Genomic DNA, 22,728 nt, shown 5'->3' with positions numbered 1-22,728 from the left:
TGTTGTGTTATGTGTAGACAAAATGAGAGGCGTGTGCGCACAACACTTTAAAGTTGGCTAAGTGCTTTTGCACTGCTTTAATGGTGTCAGTGTTTGCACGCATCAGTGGTGTATTGCACATTAATTCTAGCCACTGTAGGAGATTTGGCGGCATAATGTGCCATAAATGACTTTGGGCACAGCAATCTAAAATTCCTTTGAGGAGTTTTAGTTTGCTGCCCCTACAGCTGTGGAGTGATGCACCAGGCTCTGTGCAACTCCGTGGATCTACAGGAAGCCCTGAAGGCAGCCTGGCAGCAGCCCAGGGAAGCAGGCTCCACCCAAGAAAAGCAGCGAGCCTGATCTTTCAGGGGCCTAGTGCTTCTGTCCGTGGCTGCAGTGTCCCCAGAAACACCCAAGCTGGGTGCCTGCAGGCAGGTGCTGCCTGCAAGGGGCCACCACTGCCATGGAGGGAAGCACCAGCCCTGCCCACAGCCCTGGGACCACTCTGCCCACCAGCAGCTGGCCCTCCCCTCCTTGCCTGAGAGGCAAGTAAGCTATGTGCACAACATGGGGGTTTAATCAGCCCTTAATTGAAGTGGTCTTTTTTAAAACTCACCGCTTCAGTTTAGGGCCCCTGTTTCATCTACATATGCTATTACACTCTACACATTTGCCCTTCTCCAAATAACTGTAATATAAGACTCCAATCCTGCAACCTGTTGTATATGAGTAGATGACTGTGTTGGCACTTAGTGCTGTTGAGGTCAGGGAGGTCTCTAGTCTGGTAAACCAGTTCTTCCATGTAGAAACATTGCTGGACCTAAACTGAAACCTAGATTTTACCTAAACAAATCCCATATACCTTTTAATTTTGGTATCAGTAGCCAATGCCCTAGGCCAACAGTTGCGTAGACACAGTCATCTTGCCATAGTAGAATTGAGTCTGGAGGAGGACTATGAAGGACAGCATTGGTTTGTTTAGAAAAGGCATTTGAGAAAGGCATTCCACAGGGATGTATATAATACTGCAAAATTGTATGTGTGAATAGTGGAGGAAAAAAACTGTCAGAGGTGGTAGTTCTCCAAAGTGATATGGTCCAGGAGAATTGACATGGGCCAGAAAATATCAGAATGTCCCAAGTCCTCTTCCTAGTTCTGACAGTGATAGACCTCCTCATAATGTCACACTCATTATACTGCAACATGCCTGCAAAATTTTGAACAGGTCCATATATGACATTTTTATGCTGATTTAATTAGCTGTTGTGCTTATATATGTTTATGTGTATGTATATATATATATATATAAATATAAACACACACACATTTATCTGTTGAAGTCTATATGATGTACAGATAAGCACAACAGACAATTATATATATATATCTCCTTTTCTTTATGAGTAATACACTTCTTAAATTGTAGTACAATTACAATATGGAACTGCAAAAATGCTGTTGGACACTTGTGGCTTGCTTCTGGTAGTGCTTTGAGTTGGTAGGTATCTAAGTTTGCTGAGGTATGTAGGTTGGATAAGCTTATAAGTGTAATAAGTAGATAGTACCTGGGAGGTGGGAGCCTAGGGGATTAGTTGCAGCAGTCACTCTGCATTGTAAGCTATGTAGGAGCATTACATTTACATAGCCATCTAAATGCCCGAGTATGCAAGCATTTGCAGGGCTTGGGTCACCCTAAAGTTAGAGTCCCTGACTAAAGTTAGTTCCTGTCAGGCAAGGACTAACTTCAGATCATCATGAATGCTTGTACATGGAAAACCAAGTCACTCTCCATAGCCCTAGGGATGTGCTGTTTTTACCTCCTTGACCCTGGTCTTGCTATTTGTACAACCCTGCCTGACTAACCCCCCTCCTTCTCCCCTCCACCGCAGCCATGGACCCACCAACCCCTCTAGACCTGCTGCCACCACCACCACCACCATCATCCTGCCACCACCCCTGTCCATCTTGCTTGTTTCTGGCTGCTTATGCCTTCTCCTAGCAAGTGGCAAGTGCTTGCACACGGCAATCCCAACTTAGGTTTAAGTGGCTTCAACAAAGCTGCTTAAAGCAGAACCAGGTCTCATAAATTCTTGCTCACGCTCTAAGTGTATAATTGAAGAGCTAAGATCTAATCAGTAACACTAATCTGGGACCTTGTAGAGTTGCAGTGAGTTTCAGTGGGTTTGAGGTGTGTTTGTGGTTCGGAAGTGCTATATGGAATATCTCTGTGAGACTGCCTGGAGGAGCCAAGAACCAGTACTGAACACTTATATTCCCTTTTCTGTAAGACCGCCTGCTGCCTCTGCCACCCTTTCTAGACAGCCTCCAGCTATCCTGTCGTACTCTTATTCTGCAGTGGGAACAGCTAGTGGTCAGATAGAGAGGCCCCTGGCTGTATGAAACTAGTATACAAAAATTACAAGACCACAATCATTCAAACCCAGGTACCTAAATTAGGCACTTAAATCTACTGCTTAGCAGATTAAATAGTTTGATTTTCAGATGACCTGATGCTCTTCTTAACAACAGAACAGCTAGCCAAAATCAATTTAAATTGCACATCTTTACTGGTGAAATTAATGCACCTGTTAAGTAGGCATCTTGAGGTGTGGTTTTCAAAGAATGCAAGAGACATTTACTGAGAAGTAGACTACTTAGCTGTGCAGTAAATATCTTGGCATCTACACATGCACCCCATTAAGCTGGAGTAAACTAATTCGCTCCACAGCAGGATAATACTTATATAAATACAAATACAAACTCTGCAGCAGCACACGTTAAGATGTTGCCCCAGGCAGCCCCTTTGCAGCATGTTGAGCCAGGGGGAGCCATACTGGGCTGGCAGGCTGACCCTCCTCCCCCCAGCCCCCTGCCATTGGAGACTGCTTTGTCCCAGTTTAATGCTCTGTGCTCCAGGGCTCACATTCAAACAACAGTAAACTCCAGAGTTCATTGCTTCTCATTAATTGCATATATAGATGCACCCAAAGGCAGCTAAGTGACTTAGGAGCACACAGTCATATTGACTTTGTGGGACTTATGTTCTCAAATTACCCTACTTTAAGCATGCAAGTTAGAAAAATGTTGCCTAAATATTTATTTGTTTTATTTATGTATCCATTTTAAAGGAAAAAAGAGGGGAAAATGGGCACTATAATATAATCTACATTATGAACTAATATTTCCATACTTCCTCTCCCTAAAAGGTATGTCACATACATATTTGTAGCTTCAGTTTATTTTTTGAATAAAATAGTTCAGAAATCTCAGCTAGGGTAACCACATCACTGCTACTGTATGTTTTATACCATTTTTTTTCTGACACTTGAGTTTCAAATTACACATACATTTTTTTAATTTTTTTTATTAAGAGCTCCCTTTTCAGATAAAGGCATGTGGCTCCAACTAATTCTCATTGTTGTTTTGCTGGGTAGAGCATTTACTGCCGGCAAAAGAAGAAAATTAATTTGCAAACTACCTTTCAGAGCTTCCATTAAAAAGTGCATTTCTTCCCACCAGGTTTATTTTATTGTAGTTTTTTTTTTCCAGTAGAATTCAGTTGTGTAACATCAGTATTGATGCTTCCCCTTCCTCCTCCTCACTTCTTTCATCTTTCACAAAACCTGCATTTATCTGTTAAAGTTTATTAAACAACATAAAGGTTTTGATCTGCAACAAATTCACATGCTTCATTTTACCAACTGAATTCCTTTTGTAGCTGCATTCCATTAAGAGCACATTCATTTATGTCATTAGCATAACAATCAACACATTATTTTAGAAACTATACAAACTCGAGGTAAACAATGGTCACTAGTGGTTTTCAGTAAAGGCTTATGAACAAAACATGGAAGGGACAAAATGTCTGAGTTTTAGGGCAGCATAGTACACTCAAAATCTTACAGATGCTCAGTCCCTGCAGGATTTGTCTCCACAAGAAGGCTCCATTATCAGGGACAGAAACCTCAGATGACTGGAGCAGTCTGATTCTGTGGCAAGATGTGAAACTGCAAGCATGTGAGGTAGTTTTTCTACCGGTAAGGACGTTGAATGTGGATCTGAATGCTCAAACCCTTTCATCCAGATCATTCACAGAAAGTGTAATTAAACTGTGGAACTCTTTCACCAGATGTTGTGGGGGCTGACAGCTTAGTCAAATTCAAGACAGGATTGGACAAATTCTTGGCAGAAGGGGGCATTAGTAGCTATTCAGCATGGACATTAGAGATATAGCCTCTGAATTCAGAATTTCCTAGACCTTAAATGATGGAGGCTGCAAATGAGAGAGGAACAGTGGAAGGAAAAATGCGTGTCATACCCTGTTCACTCTCCCTTTCAGCATCCACTCTGTCACTGGGCGACACCAGCCTACTTGCCACTTTGAGGGACCATGGGCCAGTGACCACTAAGTAAAACTAAAAGCCTCCCTCAAAAAGGGAGGCTACTGGGAAAGTGGCAACTGATTTCTGGGGACAAATGATAACAAAAGAGGGACGGGAGTGGTAGTCAAAGAATACTGGACAAGATGGACCTATGATCTGACTCAGTAAATGGCAATTCTTATGTTCTCCATTGCTTCCCGCCCCTAACGTTAGATACATTACCCTGCTGTCACCACTATCCTTCTTTCCCTTATGGCTTGGGCAAAAACTAGAACTGATTTCTTTATCTTTTTAGCTGTGCTTCTCTAGGCTTCACTCTGTTAATCCCAGTTTCCAGTTCTGAGTCAGCTTTGCCATGTACAAATTTGTCATGCTTGTTGTTCAGCTGGAAGAGCAAGGATGGTCAGAGTCTCATGTCCCTCAGTAACAAAGGGCAGGGTATTGGGCCAGACCTGGGATTCAGGAGAACAGCAGTAAATGGTTGGGGATTTTACTGATTTGAGATCCAAGGGAGGCCTGAACTAAAGCCTTGTCTGCATTAGATAACTGTGCCAAAAAGGGGGCCAACCAAAGTTACATACCATGCAGTAGCTTAGTGTCTGAGAGATGATCAGGTCTGGACAGGAACAAATGATGTTTGAATATATATTAATATGCTCTTGGGTTTGGGCGCGCAGAAGCAGAAGGCTGGACATGAGTGTGATCCCCTCAATTGTTTTCACTCTTGTAGGTACCTTCATGTCTCATGCAGGGGGTATATACAAAAAGAGGATTCTGTTTTTTCTAAAACTAACCTGGCTTGAAAGAAAACCATTGCTAGAGGTTCTGTAACAGCAGCTTTAAGAAGGCTGATGTGTAGGTAGACTTACTTCTTGGTGCTTCCTGCAAATCACTTTTCCCCCAAGAGCTGTGCTTCTTTAAACCAACTGTGGTCATGTTGTATCTCTTGAGCAGCTTTGCTGTTGACACTGCTTTTATGTTGCTTTGTGAGTAGCCACCTGGCATTGAAAGCTGCTTCAGAGCTCTGTGACCTGTTCTCTGAGCGCAGTGTGTCACGCTTCATAGCTGCCAACTGTGCCTTCTATTTCTTTGATTTCAATTCTCCACCAGTGTTGCCCAAACACTCTACCTTCCAGAAACTGGAGGGCTAATCTTTTGTGACTATGAAGTTCTTGCCATTAAAAGTAATTAGATTTATTCCAGCTCTGCCTACAGAATCAGATCTTGCTTCCACTGTTTCCATAGCTGAGCAGAGTTTTTTCTCAGATGTCTGAGTCATTCTACACAATGTCTGTTAGCTCTGTTTCTAGCTGCTATTTTGTTTCTAGTTTTGTATTATTGTTAATCAAGCTTTCTTCCTTGCTGTGGCACTCACTAGACAAATTACTGCCTCCATGTTTCAAGTACCAAGTGCAGGGTAATAGCATAAGAGGTTTCCAAGTTTTTAAAACTCAACTTGCACTTAATTAAGAAAACTATATACAGAGATGTTGCAGATGAAGCTATATTCAAGCCAAGTATATACAGTCGAACACATTGGTGCTTCCTCACACCCTTCCCTCTTGCAATTTATGCTGCTTCATCCAAGATTCATGTAGGTAACTACACAAACAAGATCAGAATATGTTAATTTAAAAGATATGCAGCATATCTGAAGATAGGGACACTTCCTAATTCATGCATTGTAATAAGAGTGAGAAAGAAGTTCACACCTTGTTTTTTTTGCAGTTGTTTCAAAACATTGCAGACTCAGCCTGATACAAAGATGTCAATTTTTGCTGTAAAGCCCAGAAGGCAGGGGCACTATCATTTTTTTTTCTTCTTAATGAAGACTTAAATTCAGTACCTCTCTCCTGGTCCCAAGTGTCTGTTTGTAGCTTTAAAAGGAACAGACAGTGCATCACTTCAATTAGCTCTCTATGTTTACCTCCACAGTGGCTTGCTTTGCCTGGTACACTGGGGAAACAAATTGAGCCAGTGTCCTGCCCTTTTACTCCTCACCCATGTCCAGCTGCATAGAAGAGGCAGTAGCAGTCTGGCAGTGAGCACAGCCTAACCAGTAAGAGGGTTTCTTAAGGCATTCAGCTGAATTCATTGAACCTGAAGAACCAGATCATTACCCCTTAAAGCCATGTGACTATTCTGTTGACCTCAGTAGGAGTTAGACTGAATCCTAGGCAAGAATGCTGTTGCAAGGGCAGTTGCAACATGGATCGCTTAGTTGTCTCACATGTTCTTGGCAATAGCTAAGTTCATTCCCATGGCAACACTGTTTGTGACAGAACTGACCTGCACATTTGCACACAACAAACACCTAGCATCTATAGCTGTTGTATATCTATTGTTTTATCTATGTATAGTTGTGCAAAGCCATTTCAGGCCTCCTGAAAAAGACTTATGATGAACAATGTTCCACCAGCTCTGTTAATGACTAGCAATGATTATTAAATGTCTGAAGATGTGCTTTATGTGGATACAGAATATGGTGCAGTGACTGCAGGCTTAAGGGCACAGGCTAAATAGGGGTGCAATATATTTTCTCCTAACCTAGACAGTCCCTTTGAGAAGGCCTTGCTATTCCAATGTAGAATGCCATTCCCTGATTATTTTAACCTTTATAACAAATGTGAGCTGCATGGTTTATTTTTCAGTATTAAGGAATAAGTCTTCAACCTAAGATATCAGGTAACCACATTGCAGTGTGTCTAAAGAGGTAAAATCCATGACTCCTTTTCTCACTTTTATAGGGTAGCCATTAGATGTGTGTGATGAGAAATTGCTCCACAGGATAGTTCTTTATAGGTCATAAAAATATGAAGATATGGAAGGTGATTTACAGACAACTGTAAGCATAAGTGATTTGAAACCAGCACGTTAACTCACCCCACAGCAATTTGCCACAGTTTTGTGGGGTACAAATTGCTATTAGAAGTATTCAGGGATGCTGAGAATTACTTCAAAGTGTTCACATTTTTGTTTTAAATTATAATTAAGAGGAAGGCAGACAAGGTTTCTTGGGTGAATTTGATATCTTTTATTAGACCAACCCAAATGGTTGGAGAATAGTTATTAAGCAAGCTTTCGGGTTCAAAAACCCTTCATCAGGCTAAGGAAGCTGCAGCAGTTGCTGTGTGCTCTTCCTGGATGGAATGAAAAGTAAAGAAGCCAGGGGCTGGGCTGGGCTGGGGAGTCAGTTGCCAGGCAGATTGTAATGTATCAAAAATCCAATGTCTATGTTTAGTCCGTGATCTCTAGTATCCAGCAGGTTGATGAAATGGAGCTCATAGGCTCGTCTCTGGGATGTGTTGTGTAAATTTCCCTTGAGGATCAGGACTGAGAGATTGGAGAGAGAGTGGCCCTCCTGTGAGAAATGTGCCCCCACCAGTAATTGGGTGTTTCTGTCTTTGATGGTTTTCCGGTGTGCATTCATTCTAGTGCGCAGTTGTTGTCTGGTCTCTCCTACATATCTTCCATCAGGGCATTTGGTGCATTGGATGAGGTATACTACATTCCTGGAGGTGCAGCTCTAAGATCCTGGGATGCTGATGGCTCTGTTGTGGGGTGTAGTAATAGTGGAGGTGGTGGAGATGTGTGGGCAGGTTTTGCATTTCTTGTCATGGCACGGTCTGGATCCTTTTGGTGTGTTCTGGGGTTGAGGAAGTTTGCTTCTGGTGATGAGGTTGGCGAGGTTTGGTGCTTGTCTGAAGGCTAGGATGGGTGGCTCTGGGAAGATTTTTTTTAAGAATAGGGTCTTTTTCTAATATGGGTTGCAATTTTTTGAGGATTTTCTGTACAGGTTCAAGGGAGGGGTGATAGGTCATAACCAGCGGTGTGCGATTTGTGGGTGTTTTTCTTCTGTACTGCAGCAGTTCTTCACGTGGTATCCAGGTGGCTCTTTCAAACGTGCAATCTACCTCTCTGGAGGAGTGTCCTTGCTGGGTGAAAGCCTTTTTAAGGTTGGTGAGGTGGCGATCCTGGGTGTTCTCTTCAGTACAGAAGCGGTGGTATCTGAGGGCTTGGTTGTATATCACAGCTTTTTTGGTGTGTTTCGGGTGATCGCTGGTTCTGTGCAGATATGTGTGTTGGTCTGTGGGTTTCTTGTATACTGTGGTCTGTATTTTACCCTTCTGGATACTGATCCTTGTATCTAAAAAGGGGATGTTGGTGCTGGAGTATTCTAAAGAAAGTCGGATGGAGGGATGGTGACTGTTGAATTTCTGGTGGAACTCAATTAGAGATTCCTGGTTCTCACTGCAAATGATGAAGATGTCATCGATATATCGTAAGTACAGCAAGGGTTTGATGGTGCAGTTCTTGAGGTAGTCTTCTTCCAGGTGGCTCATAAAAAGGTTGGCATACTGTGGGGCCATTTTAGTGCCCATAGCTGTTCCCATCATCTGGAGGAAGTGTTGATTATTAAAAGTGAAATTGTTGTGTGTGAGGATGAAGTGTATAAGCTCAGTGATGTCTTTGGGTCTGTATTCTGGGTTGTAATCTTGTTCCTGTAGATATGTAAGGCAGGCATGGATGCCATCGTGGTGTGGGATGTTGGTGTATAGGCTGGTAACATCCATGGTGGCTAGGAGTGTGTTGCTGGGAAGGTGGTCTATGTTTTTAAGTTTCCGTAGCAAGTCTGTGGTGTCTTGGACAAAACTTGCTCCGTGGGTGACAAGCAGTTTTAGGATGGATTCAACAAAACCTGATATTTCTTCAGTTAGGGTCCCATGGTTGGATATGATAGGTCTGCCAGGGTTCCCTTGTTTGTGGATTTTAGGGAGCATGTAAAAAGTCCCTGGGTTAGGTAGTGGGGGGATCAAGGTCTGTAGTTTTTCTTGTAATCTTGGTGGAAATGATTTGATGGTATTGTTGAGTTTTTTGGTGAAAAGGGGAGTAGGATCTTCTTGTAGTTCTTTGTAGTAGGTGGTGTCAGAGAGCTGTCTGTTGGCTTCCTTTATGTAATCCTCACGGTTTAGGATGACTATGGCTCCTCCTTTATCTGCTGGTTTTATTAATATTTGGTGGTTAGATCTTAGAGATTCTATGGCCTTTTTCTCTGGTAGAGAGAGGTTGTTGTGGTGGCGTGTGTTACTGATTATTTCATTGTTCATTCTTTCCCTGAAGTAGTCAATGTAGCGGTCAAGGTTAGGGTTTCATCCACTGCGAGGTGTCCAATCTGATGTTTTTGGGGGTTTTTTGGCATTGATCTTTTCTTGAATGTTGTCAGAGGATGAGTTGTTGTTGGGAGTGGGTTCAGTTTGGTCGTGGAAATATTCTTTGAGGCTCAGGCGTCGGAAGAATTCTTCTAGTTCTCCACATTGAAGTATTTTATTAGGGTATTTTTCTGGACAGAAATTTAGGCCTTTAGAAAGGACAGATTTTTCAGTTTTGGTAAGCGTGTGTGTGGAGAGATTGATAATATTTGTGGGTTGGTTGCTGCTTGCAGTTTCATCAAGTCTGAGGTTGGAAGGTCGTAAGGTGTTGGTGTTGTTCCTCTGATGGTTGTTTTGTGGCTGGGGAGCTTGTTCTTGGAGTAATTTGTCCCATTTCTTCTTTTTATGTAGGATGAATGCTGTAGAAAGTTTTTCGTAGTCTCTTTGTATCTGCTGTATATTGTCAGGGAACATGCATGGATTTTTATCTTTTAAGTTGTTGTAGTGTATGACGATTTCCTTCCTGAGTTTGTCTCTTTTGGAGTAGAGTAGGTGAAGTAGATGATTTCTAATTTTCTCTGAAGTTCTTCTGCATAGCTGTGCAGCATATTTGGAGTTGTGTGTAGTAGTCAGGGGATTGTAGATGTTTAGTCCTCGGGGAATGAAGTTGTGTTTCTTGCAAAGGCTTAGAAAATATATGTTGCTGTTGAGTCTGGCTTCTTTCTTTTTCATGTTGTACAGTTTCCATTTAAGAGGAACACTTTTTGGAAAAAAAAAGAAAAAAAAAACTCCTTATATTTTTAACAAACACATTTATTAATGTTGAAATTGAGGGAAGCAGAAATACCATAAGCAAAGAGACATCATTACACATTATTCTGATAAATTTTCTCTCAGTGTCTGATTCTAACACCTTTACTCTTCATGGCATACCACAGAATATACTGAAAATTAGAGAAATGCAAATAACTGAATGATTGCTGCCAGTGCTAAAAAGTTGAGGGAAAATCAAAGTATTGAGTGGAGCAAAATGTTTCATCCAGCCCAAACCATTTAATTTCAACTGTAAATATTGATCACAGTCAGTATGTGGCTTATGCAACTCAATTAGTATCTTAAAATGATTGATGACAGCTAATCCCACCTGATCTATGTCTACCACAGCAAAACTAACCTAAATGACAAAGGCTTTAGGATCATGATTCTCAACCAAGGAGTCATGATACTCTGGGTTCCTTTAGGATCCATTCAAACATGTCACAGAGTACCATGCAACATAGCACTGTTAGGTCCCTGACAGTCAAAGGTGATATAGGACCTGAACTGCTATCCCAACAGTCGTACCTCCTGCCATGCTGCATGTGAATGGCGGGAGGTATGATTGTGGGATTGAATATCAGATCCCAGTCACACCACTTTGCCAGTAATTCCAGGCTTCCCCTGCACTGGCAAGTATCAAGCTACCAGATTGTTTCTTCTAGTCTCAGGGGCACATTGAAGTCCAGGACTTTGATGTGAACCCAAGACTGGGATCCGGGGATGGGTGGTCAATCAGTAGTTCCATCCCAGGTCATGCCAGTCACTGCAGTAACAGCCTAGGTAGCCAAAGGGAATCCACTCTGATGAGAGCCCAAGAAAAGGTCATTTCCCACCACATAAGGAAGCCTAGGGCTAACCATGGCATACTCAATTGCCTGTACATAAATGCCAGGAGCTTGGGTAACAAACAATAGGAGCTGGCCCTTCTCCTGACCAATGAAGATTATAATCTTGTAAAGATAATGGAGACCTGGTGGGACTCCTCCTATGACTGGTCCCTAGGTATAGAAGGCTATACCCTCTACAGGAGAGATTGTGTTGGGAAGAGGGGTGGGGATGTAGCTGTCTACATCAAGGAGCAGTACACTTCCCTTCAAACTGAGTTCACTAACCATGGAATGTATCTTGAGATCCTCTGGGTTAAAATACAGGAGGAACATGGGGAAGGAGATATACTCATAGGAGTCTACTACAGACCTCCCAACCAAGAAGAAAAACTGGATCTAGAATTCATTATGGAACTGTTTGAGGCCACACGTTCCTGATGTATGATCATCAGGAGACTTCAACCTCCCAGGCATCTTGTGGGAAGAGCACATGGCCAAATCAGACTGGTTGCATATCTTCCTTGCCTGCATTGATGTCCTGTACCTGATGCAAGAGGTCTACGGGCCACCTCAGGTAGAGGCACTGCTGGATATGGTTCTGGCTAAAGGGGATGATCTGGTGAGTGATCTGAGGATTGAAGGCAAGCTTGGTTACAGCGACCATGATCTGATTACTTTCTCTGTCCAACGCAGGGTGGGCAAATCCCTCAGTAACTTTCATTAACTCAGGAGACTGGTCAGTCAGTCCCTAAGGGACCATGGCCCCCTGGGAGGGGGAGTCCATGAGGAATGGTTGTTCCTAAAGAACTCAATCCTCAAAGTGCAAGGGAAGTCCATCCTGTCCTACAGGAAATGCAGTCAGAGGGCAGGAAGGCCCCCTTGGCTCAACAGGGAACTTCTGGGTCTCCTGAAATTTAAAAGAGAAGCCTACACAGGATGGAAAACTGAAATCATCACCAAAGAGGACTACTCAGCACTAGCCCGTACCTGTAGGGAGCAGTCCAGAAAAGCCAAAGTAGTAACCAAACTCAGGCTAGCCACCGGAATCAAGGGCCGTGTGTAGACGAAACGAGAGGCATGTGTGCACGACACCTTAAAGAGGGCTAAATGCTTTTGCACCACTTTAATGGTATTGGGTTTTGCATGCTTTGGCGGTGTATTGTGCATTAATTCCAGCCGCTGTAGGAAATTCAGCAGTGTGATGCACCTTAAATGACTTGGGGCGCAGCAAACTAAAACTCCTTCAAGGAGTTTTAGTTTGCTTCCCCTACAGCTGTGGAGCAAAACACCAGGATTCATGCAGCTCCGCAGCTCTGTAGGAAGCCCAGGAGCCAGTCTGGTAGCAGCCCAGGAAAGCAGGCTCTGCCCAAGAAAAGCAGTGAGCCTGATCTTTTTTTTCCTTTCCCCACTGGAGCCTTCCTGCTTGCCTGAGCTGTACAGGGGCCCAGTGCTTCCTTCCATGGCTGTGGTGCCCGCCAGGATGGTCTGAGCCTGGTGCCTGTGGGCAGGTGCCCCCATTGGCATGGAGGGAAGCACCAGCTTCCCTACCCCCCACCACGCCCCACACCCAGGGACTGCTCCACCTGCCAGGAGCTCGCCCTCCCCTCCACACTGGAAAGGCAGGTAAGTTAGTGAGGTGTGTGCACAACACAGAGGTTTAATCAGCCCTAAATTGAAGCAGTATTTTTTAAAACCCACCACTTTAATTTAGCCCCCTCCCCCCCATTTAATCTACACATGCCCAAGGATAACAAAAAGTCATTCTTGAGATACGTGGAAGGTCGTAGAAAGAATAAAAGCAACATTGGCCCCCTTTGAGATCAGATGGGGCAGCTGATGTCTGACACCCATGAAAAGGCCAATCTCTGAAATGATTACTTTGCATCAGTTTTCCACCCACCCAAGGAGGCCACAGTATCAGCCATGATGCAAAGCATCCAGGGCTCAGGAGATGGGCCCACAATTGACATAGATCAAGTGAGAGAACACCTCGGGAGACTTGAAAACCATAAGTCCATAGGCCCGGACGTATTGCACCTGAGAGTCTTAAAAGAGCCATCAGACACCATAGCATGCCCTTTGGCCAAGATATTTGAAAGCTCATGGTGCTTGGGTGATGTACCGGAAGACTGGAAAAGAGCCAACATGATTTCAATCTTCAAGAAAGGGAGAAAAGAAGATCCACGGAATTACATACCTATCAGTCTGACATCCATTCCTGGAAAAATCTTGAAAAAAATTATCAAAGGTTCCATCTGCAAAAGGCTATTGTAAGGCAACTTACTAAATGCCACCCAACATGGTGTTATTACTGGGAGGTCTTGCCTGATCAACCTCATCTCCTTCTATGACCATGTGATGCATTGCCTGGACAAGGGAGACAAGGTTGATGTCATTTACCTGGATTTAAAGAAGGCCTTTGACTTGATCTCCCATGATGTCCTCAAGATGACCAAGCTGAGGAACTGTGGCCTCAACCATCTCACAGTCCAATGACTGGGGAACTGGCTCTGGGGTTGGACCCAAAGGGTACTAGATTGATGGGAACAAATCAATGTGGCATAAGGTTAGCAGTGGAGTCCCTCAGGGCTCAATACTCAGGCTGGTACTCCTCAATATCTTTTTTAATGATCTGGATTTGGGTGTCAGATGTGGACTGGCAAAGTTCCCGGATGACATTAAACTATGGAGGAAGGCAGTCACGCTGGAGGACAAGCTGGGGATACAGGCTGACCTGGACACTCTTGTAAAGTGGGCAGACCAAAACCTGATGGCATAAGTGCAAAGTACTTCACCTTGGCAGAAAAAAACAGAATCATACTTATAGGCTTGGTGGTGCTACGCTCACTAGCACCATGACCGAAAGATATTTGGGGGTCTTGATTGACCACAGGATGAACATGAGCCCACAATGTGATGCCGTGGCTGGCAGAGCAAACCAAACTCTGGCATGCATCCACTGATGCATCCCAAGCAAAACCAGGGATATGGAACTCTTCAGCCTGGTGAAGAGAAGGCTCAGGGGGGACTTGGTGGCTGTCTTTAAGTATATAAGGCGGATGCATCAGGACCTGGGAGAACACTTGTTCACTAGGGCCCCTGAGGGATAACTAGGTCTAGTGGCCACAAACTTCTAGAAGGCTGATTCAGACTCAGTGTAAGGAAAAACTTCTTTACAGTCCAAGCATCCAAAGTCTGGAACAGGCTCCCCCAGAAGTGATGCAAGCACCTACTCTGGATTAATTCAAAAGGCGTTTGGATGCTTATCTTGCTGGTGTCATTTGACCCCTACAGAGCCTCTGGCAGGGGGGCTAGACTCGATCTCACAAGGTCCCTTCCAGCCTGTAAAGCCTATAAAATCCCTAATCAGCTGATTGGCCTGGCTACACATTCACAAAATATGTGTAATAATGTTGCAGTTGATTCTCCATTTAATTGTGCCATTAATTGCATGAACATGTGCCAGGGTTACTATGTAAGACATGATTAACTGATTAATCATGTCTTAAGTGTGACATCTGCCCAGGGGTTTTAGGTGTTTAGACATGATTTATGAGATAAACCTAGAGATTTCAAATTGGGATCCATGGTGCTAAAGCCGTTCTGATCTGTTGTGATCTTTCTGAGTTCTTTGCAATGGAAGAATTGTTCTATTATTCTTCTGTAGTAAAAAACAAGTGAAGCTAAGAGCTAGCATTTTCTGAGGGGTGCCTTGAGTCTAACAAGGTTGAGAACCACTGCTCTAGGGATAACTATGGCATGTTTTCAAGTAAACTTAAGTTATACATAGAGAAGAAGCATAGCTCAATTTGGAATACTGTTGATAACTGTAATCAAGTCCTGAGTCACTATTTTGGTATAGACCAATTGCAGACGTCTCAAAGCATTTGAACAAAAGCTAGAACATGCATTTTGCTTTTCTTTTTTTTTTTTAGTGGAAAAGAAAAAGTCAGTTTGATGGATGAAAAAAGACTTATTGAAACGATATTCACAAAATGCTCAGAGCAAGGAACTTGCAAAGTCACAGGCCAATTCTATTTAAAATTATATAGTTAAACCCCTAAAAAAATGGGGTTTGTCATGAAAATAAAAACAGAACCACAGTAACTGTGTCTGTCATGAAGGTGACAGAAGAGTATAAATACTCTTTTATAATGAAAATGCCAAGTAAATTTAAGCATGTGATCATATGAGCTGGTTACAATAGCATTTATCTTTCAAATCATTAATCAACTTTAGTCAATATTTACATAACATATTTAGGAGTAAGAATACCTAACATAATAAAATATAATCTAGGACAAGAGTATTATTTTAAACAAAATAAATGAATAAATAAAATGCCCGTGGCTTATACTATGTGTCACATTTACCATACAAATATAAAGAAAAGATATTTGTTGCCATTAAATGTATTTTGAATTATGGCTTGAAAAAATACATTGACATGTTATTCTGTATATATTTGGGTTACAAATTGAATTACTAAATTGCAATGCAAACATGGAGAGAAAAATTCTGCTTGCAGTGACAGTGGTAAAAACTAATGAAGCCAGTAGTTTTACAGCAGAGTAACAGGGACAATAATTTGGCTCAGAATTATGAATACGGTAGGCATTATGCATTTGCTATATGTGGTATACATTCTTTTAATAGTCACGTAATTATATTTGATACTTCAGTGATGAAATAATTCGAAACATGAAGTGACCACAATGAGATATATATTCTAGTGATTTGCGCAGCATTGGGGAAGGCAAAACTAACAAGACAAAAAATATTTAACATAGCTCTCCAGGATGATGGAATTCAGCTTTCAGCTAAGGAATAGATTTCAATCCCTGGCTTAAGATATTTGAAACCAAAGTCTGAATGATAAATCAGAGGAAACAATGTATCCAGTGGCTAATACCAAAGAGGAAATCATAGGTAAGCAGATAGGACACTGAGATAAGCAAAAATTCTAATAAAACAAAGAACACATGAATGAAGAGGGCAGATAAAGGGAGATTATAACAAACCAGGAAGGAAGGAGGTTGAATCTAATGAGTTATGTGAGACCTTGAGGAAAGAGATCAGAGAGGACATTAAAAAATATAGTGTCAAGTGTGTGAACATGGCATGGGGTACTCGTAAATGAAAGAGCTACAAGAAGATGGGAAGCTTTTGATGTGGAGGGACCAGCAGATGTTCTTTGTGAAAGACAATGATTGCACAGTGTGCAAAGAGAGATCGAAACGGAGCCCCACAGAGCACTGAAGAATATTACCAGTGACTTTATGCATATAGCACTAGAGGTAGTCAGTGCAAGCATCACACACTTCATTCCATTAGAAATGGGAGGTAAAAGGAGAGGATTAGCTTCCTTCCTCCCCTACCCTTGTCACCCTTGCATTACATATTAGAGGAAAAGAAGTAGAGTTATTCCATGTCACAAGAACTGAATGAATAACACTTTAAAAAGCACCTCCCTGAAATTAACATAAAAAACAGTGGGAGCTCAATAACAGGAAACCTGGCAAAACTGCCCTCAGCATACATAAGAATTTCCTAGAGAATTAAACGTCATATGATACATGTTTGTTTATAGAGATGTATCTGCTTTGCATGAGCAACTTGTAGACTATCTCATAATAAGCAAACTTCTGATGATCGCCCAACCTCTCAAGCTACTGAGGACAGAATTTTCAAAGCAATTCAGATGAACATCACTTACAATATAGTCTATTGCCAGTACAGCATATATTAGGAAAGTTCTGTGTTGGTTCTGCCTGGTGCTAGACAGTGGTAAATAACTACCTTGTGAGTGCATCTACACGAGACTTTTTCTGCAGTCAACTAATTAGCTCCGCACTAAACATCTTGTGTCTACACATGCAGGGCTATTAGGCTTGAGCAAACTAATAAACTCCACAGATTTTTACTCTGTATCACCGCATGTGTAGATGCTGACATGGCTGGCTAGGGCACAAGAGTACTTCAGTGCAGGAGCTGCTTGCCATCTACTTCCACACTAGAGCACCCTCATGCCCCAGCCAGCCCCTCCACAGCACATTTAGCCAGGTCAGAGCAGCCCTGGGCTGGCAGAGTGACACCCCCCTTTCCCTTCCCCAGATCTCTTGCCAGCTGGGGTTGCTCTGACACGGCTCAACATGATGCAGTCCTAGGCACATGTTCAAATAGCATGCCCAGGACCAATAAACTCTGGTGCAATAAATGTTGGAGTTTATTGCTTCAAATACATGTCCCGTAGAGATGCACCCCGTATCTAGTTTTTGCAGCAAAAGGTACAGAGTACTTATGTGGTTATAGTCTAAAACATGATTTCTGAGTGAAAATAAGTGGCACCAAAATAAAATAAGCAACAAATAAGACAATATGTAAAAAAGAAAAAGGTGTGTCTAGCTGACGTGTTCCAAGACACCTACAGCATCCAAACACTAGAATAGTACTTAGCATGGCCAAGGATCACATTCTCACCACCCCCCCCCACACTTCCCTTGTAAGCAGAAGTGGGAGGAAAGTATGAGTGCTACCACTGAACAAACACTAAAAAAAACAGATCTAGTAATAAAAGATAAGTATCTTTCCTACATACGCTTATTCTCTCCAGCTTCTCTTGGTTTCATTCCAGCCCCAGGCGCTATAAGGGCCAAGCTTTGTTTTTCAGGATAGCTGGTCCTCTCCCTTTTTAGCACAATGTTTCCTTTCGGGGAGAAACTTAAGAGGAATAGCTTCCAGAAACAATTTTACTGTCCAGACTCAGCTCCTGGAGTATAGAAGGAAATCTCAGAAAGGAAAATGGTTGTAGAGGAGAAAGATGCTGCCATGTGAATTCTTTATCTAGATTTTTCCTCAGCTTGGGAAAGGAAGCGGTAAAGGATAAGGAAAAATAGACCAAGAAAAAAAAAGAAAGACCCATACACTGTATTTTAATCAGTCACTCCACTTAATACTCTGCTGTATGATGTCCTTTCACAGCATCTGATGAAGTGAACTTGGGTTCATGAAAGCTTGTGCTCTCTGTATTTATCTTATTTGGTTAGTTTATAAATGTACCCTGCTTTCTGACTGACTTCAAACTCATATGGCTAACCACCTTTCTTTGCGCAAGAAAAGTAAACCTGTACTCTTGATGCATTTTTGTGACAGTCATTACAGTCTATTCCCAGGTCATGTAAAGGACTCAATATTCAAATCTCTCTGAAACACATTGTTCTGTGGTAGAACGGAGGTTCTGATATGCAATATATATTTTCTCCTCTGACTTCTTAGCCATGCTTGTTTTGTTACAGCCTGTATTGAGAGAAATAATTTTATAAAAGGAGCAAATACTGAATCTTATAAATCTGGCCTTAAACATGCAAAGTTCTGATGCTGGAGCAGGCTCTTTAATAAGCATGCCTGATGCATCACAAGTAAAAGTGATAGGAAAGTAATAGGTGAATATATTCTAAGGAATCAGATTTCACTCTGGCTAAGAATTGTATAAGAGTCCTGAGAAAGAGAGATTCATGTCCAGTTTCCCTTAAACTACTTAAATAATATTTTTAATATAATCATTGTATTATGTTAAATAATATATCATTTTATTTTTTATTTCTGTAAAATAGCAAAAATTCTTTTTTACCCGTTGGGAGGACGCCTTCATTAGTGTTTGTGTGCTATTTGTATGAAAGCTACTGTACAAAATACTGTATTGTATTGGCATTGTATTATAGAGTGTAAGCATCTGAAAAAAATGTTCACTCACTGGAAAGTAACATGGCCTGTCTTGTTTTTGATGATCATCTGGTATTTTTACAAAGACAGTTTTTAGCATTACCAAACTTTGCACTAAGACTAGATTATTATGATATTTCTTGTTTCTGCATCCATTCCTTACTAAAACCTGAATATACAGATACAGGAAGCAAGTTTTTAAAATGTTTACTCAAGTTTATCCTTGGAAAAAAGCTTGCCTTTTTTTAAATGAGTGTTACTTTATCATAACTGGTTGCTTCATTTTTTTATTACCAAACCTCTATTTCTGCCTTACAAAAATAGAATATAAATGATCACATAAAATAGGAATTAAATGAAGACCATTTCCCCAAAGTATTTTATTCGGTAGCTTCTTAAAAATAATTTTACATGGATCACCTACAGTAAGTCAATGGCAGAGCCAGGAATAAAGCTCAGGAGTCTTGACCCTCAGGAGTCCATCATAAGATAATACTCCCCTCCTGTTACAAAGTAAAGAAAAGAATTAGCCCTCTCTCAAACCCTGTCATTTACATTTATTTAGTCTTCCTTGGGTGCATCGACACATCACTCTCGAGTCCGCAGCTGTGGGATGCTGCTGGGGCTGACAGTCCCCTCAGCAGAGCAACTCCCAGCCCTGGCTGTGTGTGGTGCACCATGGGAGCTTGGACAGCTGATGGGGCTCACAGCTGCAGGAGCAGACCCTGCTACACATGCAAATTAAAGCTGGATAGCAACCAGCTATAAAGTTAGACATTTTCAAGGTCTAACATTATAGCTGGGTGAACCTTTTTATGGTGCGATAGATAATGTGTACGGGTAGTTGGCCCCAGTTAATTGTGTAATAACTGTAATGAAGACCAGTAACCCAGACTACCCCTTACCCATGCCTTTCCTTGCCTTACAAAGACAATTAAACTTTTTGAAGCTAACCTTCCAGAGAGTTTCTTTCAAAGTGCTTATTTGGGGAGGGAGGACCAAGAAAGGGTTGTTCCTCATGCAAAATCACGGTGTTCAGATGATCCCAGTTAACCAACAAGTATTCACTCTGTATCCAAGCACTTTATCATGGCTCATCTCAATGCTTTTTCTGGCTGGATACTATCTCAAGAGCCTCCCTGCTAAACACAGGGTCTCACAACATGAAGGAACTGCAAAACAAAAATTAATTATTGGTTTTATGAGTTCAACTTCCCAGCAGAACCCTTGTGGGAGTTGTGGAGAGGCAATATATAGAGAGCTCCATCCCCTGTCCATTCTCTCCTTAACAGTAGGTGGGTGTGTGCCTGGGGGAAAGCCAAGCAAGGCAGTAAATATATCACTCTCTTTTTCCATAAACTTCTCCTCCCATAGAATTCTCTCTATATTGGTTTCTCCACATGTGGGAACAAAGGGATAAGTCAGTATCCACATTTACTTAACTTTCTTAATACAAGTAATAAACTTAAGGTTTTTTAACATATTTCTAGTAACTTTTAATGGTTTTGCAATATCTTAACACAAATAATAATTTGCACAGCACCACAAGTGCTTGATATAATTTTAAACATAATAGATTTCCAAGATATTAATATATTCATAAGTATAAATATGAAAAAGAACACTATTAGAATTGCGCCATAGTGTAGCATCCCTACCGGAGTTTTATAATGGAACTTCATTCAACACAAAGTGCTTAATAATTTGGATGCCTGTTGAAACAGTCTTCAGTCAAGGAAAGCTTGGTTTATCTCCTACTGAGAAAAATTCCTTTCATCTCTCCTGGTGAAAGCTGATGCCTGTAGACTGTGATTTGGTCCTATCTCTATTGGCAATACAGAAAGCTATTTGAACTTAACCTTTTTGAGAAAAAATATATTTGTAGAACTGTTTTGCCACTTGCACTAGCCAAGCCAGTGTGATAAATGGGCCGAGTGGTAAAATGTGAGCAGAGGCCTGTTCCATTCTGTTTTTGTACCGATTCTTGTACTACCCCATCACCCTTCCAGTGATGCTGGCAGTAATGTGACTAAATCTGTCACAAGTGGTTTGCTTTCTTTCTCCTGCTCTACTTAAGAGCAGAATCATGTGTGCAATGTAGTGCCCTACTTTGGTAGGCTTTTTCTAATGGATTTAGTGCTTTGTGTTAGAAAGCAAAGTCAGAGAAGTGCCTCTTGCATTGGATTGAAGGTGAGAAGTTTGGTGATGGTTTATTAGGAGCTCATACCACGATCTAGAATGGCCCACAAGAAAACTCTGTCTTGTGCACAGGTCAACTTTACCATTGCCTCAGAGGTGGATGACCACAGTCAGAATCTCATAATAACCATTAATTATTTACTATGGGGTGGCTTACCGTAGCTTGTTATTTCCTATTATTGCTATTCCTCCCCGCCCACCCAGTGGCAGTTAGCATCCACAGAAACCAATGCCATCATACAGAATTCATAAGTTATGATGGAGTATCTTGCATTCCTCATAGGAGCCCTTTTGATGATACCCATCAATAGGGTACTTATAAGCAGAGGCTGAAACCTCACTTTCAAGGAATCAGGAGATAGAATATCTCTGACTGAAACAAGAGAAAGAAAGCAGGGCAAGAACGCTCATTATTCAAAAGGTTGTCCCAAACTCTAATCTAAAATATATTCATCTTTGGTGTGGTACCGTGTAAAAGGATTTGATGCAGAAAGTGTGTGTGCACGCACGTGTGTGTGTCTGTGTGTGTGTGTGTGTGTTAAAGCCTCTACAATCACAATCCATAGAACCTCATGTAACAGGATTGTTGATAGCTAAAATTCATCAATTAAATTTTTTAAAATTGTATGTATAGTAGGCATTACCAGGCTGCTCCCCCCACCCCCCATTTTTTTCCAGTTACAGTAGCTAGAATTAAAATAAAATGGAGGCCCTGCCTCATTCTGTTCAGTGTGTAAGTTTTCTTAGCTGTGAACCTTAAACATAAGTCTTCAGATGATGAAATCAAGCTAATGAATATTATATTGTTGCAAGCAAAACTTTTGTCTCTCAACAATAAGAGACTTTCAGTTATTATCATCTTTCAAAGCTGCCACAACAGTGACAAGACCACCAATACTTAGACTTCTCTGAAAAACTGCCCAACATTGTCTTGGCTTCTACTATTTGAAACAGCCTTTTTGTATCTGTTGTTCTGCAAATCCCATTGCAAAACAACATATTTCCCTAGCTATGACTCTTTTTAAAAAACTTTTAGGGACCTCATGACTGAATGGCTTAATATAGTCACTCTACAATCTCTTTTTCTTGATAACTTATGCTGTATAATGCCTTGTATTATTTCTGTAAAGTACTGTGCAATCAAGTCATATGAAGGATGCTACAATACAGCAATGTTTATTGTGCACACATAAGCCAATTACTATCTTGATTCAGGATGATTAACCAATTCCCACTCTCAGCAGTACATTTTCACACATTAACAGAGTTCTCCTTGAATAGTTTTTATTTGGAATCTTTTAACAGCAACGAAGAGGTAAGTTTGGAGAGATGTTCCATTTACCACCCAACTTGAAACAGCAACTAGGTGGTTGAGTAAAGCTGTTTGGGGAATCTCTGATGAACCATTTTTTGATCAGAAAATGACAATTTATTGAAATAAAAACATCTCAGAGAGACTGTTAGATTTTGATGAAGTTGTGATAGAACTATGCATACTTGACAAACTTTTGGAGTCCTGTTTTACAGTTTGCTCATCACTAGAGCAGGGGGCTGGGGAACTGGGGCTGTGGGATTCCTAGGAGTTGCACTTCCTAAACTCCTGGTTCTGCCAGGGCTGGTACCATTCCCAGATTTTCACAGCTCACC

General features: G+C 41.5%; 1 protein-coding gene across 1 annotated transcript in view; it reads left to right on the top strand.

Annotated features, from left to right (window-relative positions):
* The window catches only part of TENM2 (teneurin transmembrane protein 2), a 2,247,577-nt gene that overhangs the window by 127,819 nt on the left and 2,097,030 nt on the right, over positions 1 to 22,728 (top strand). The window lies entirely within an intron of this gene.

This window comes from Alligator mississippiensis, chromosome 9 (genome assembly GCF_030867095.1).
Source record: "Alligator mississippiensis isolate rAllMis1 chromosome 9, rAllMis1, whole genome shotgun sequence".
In the NCBI taxonomy this organism is placed as follows: domain Eukaryota; kingdom Metazoa; phylum Chordata; order Crocodylia; family Alligatoridae; genus Alligator; species Alligator mississippiensis.
The sequence above is the reverse complement of the archived record's forward strand: the minus strand, read 5'-3'. Positions and strand labels throughout refer to the sequence as shown.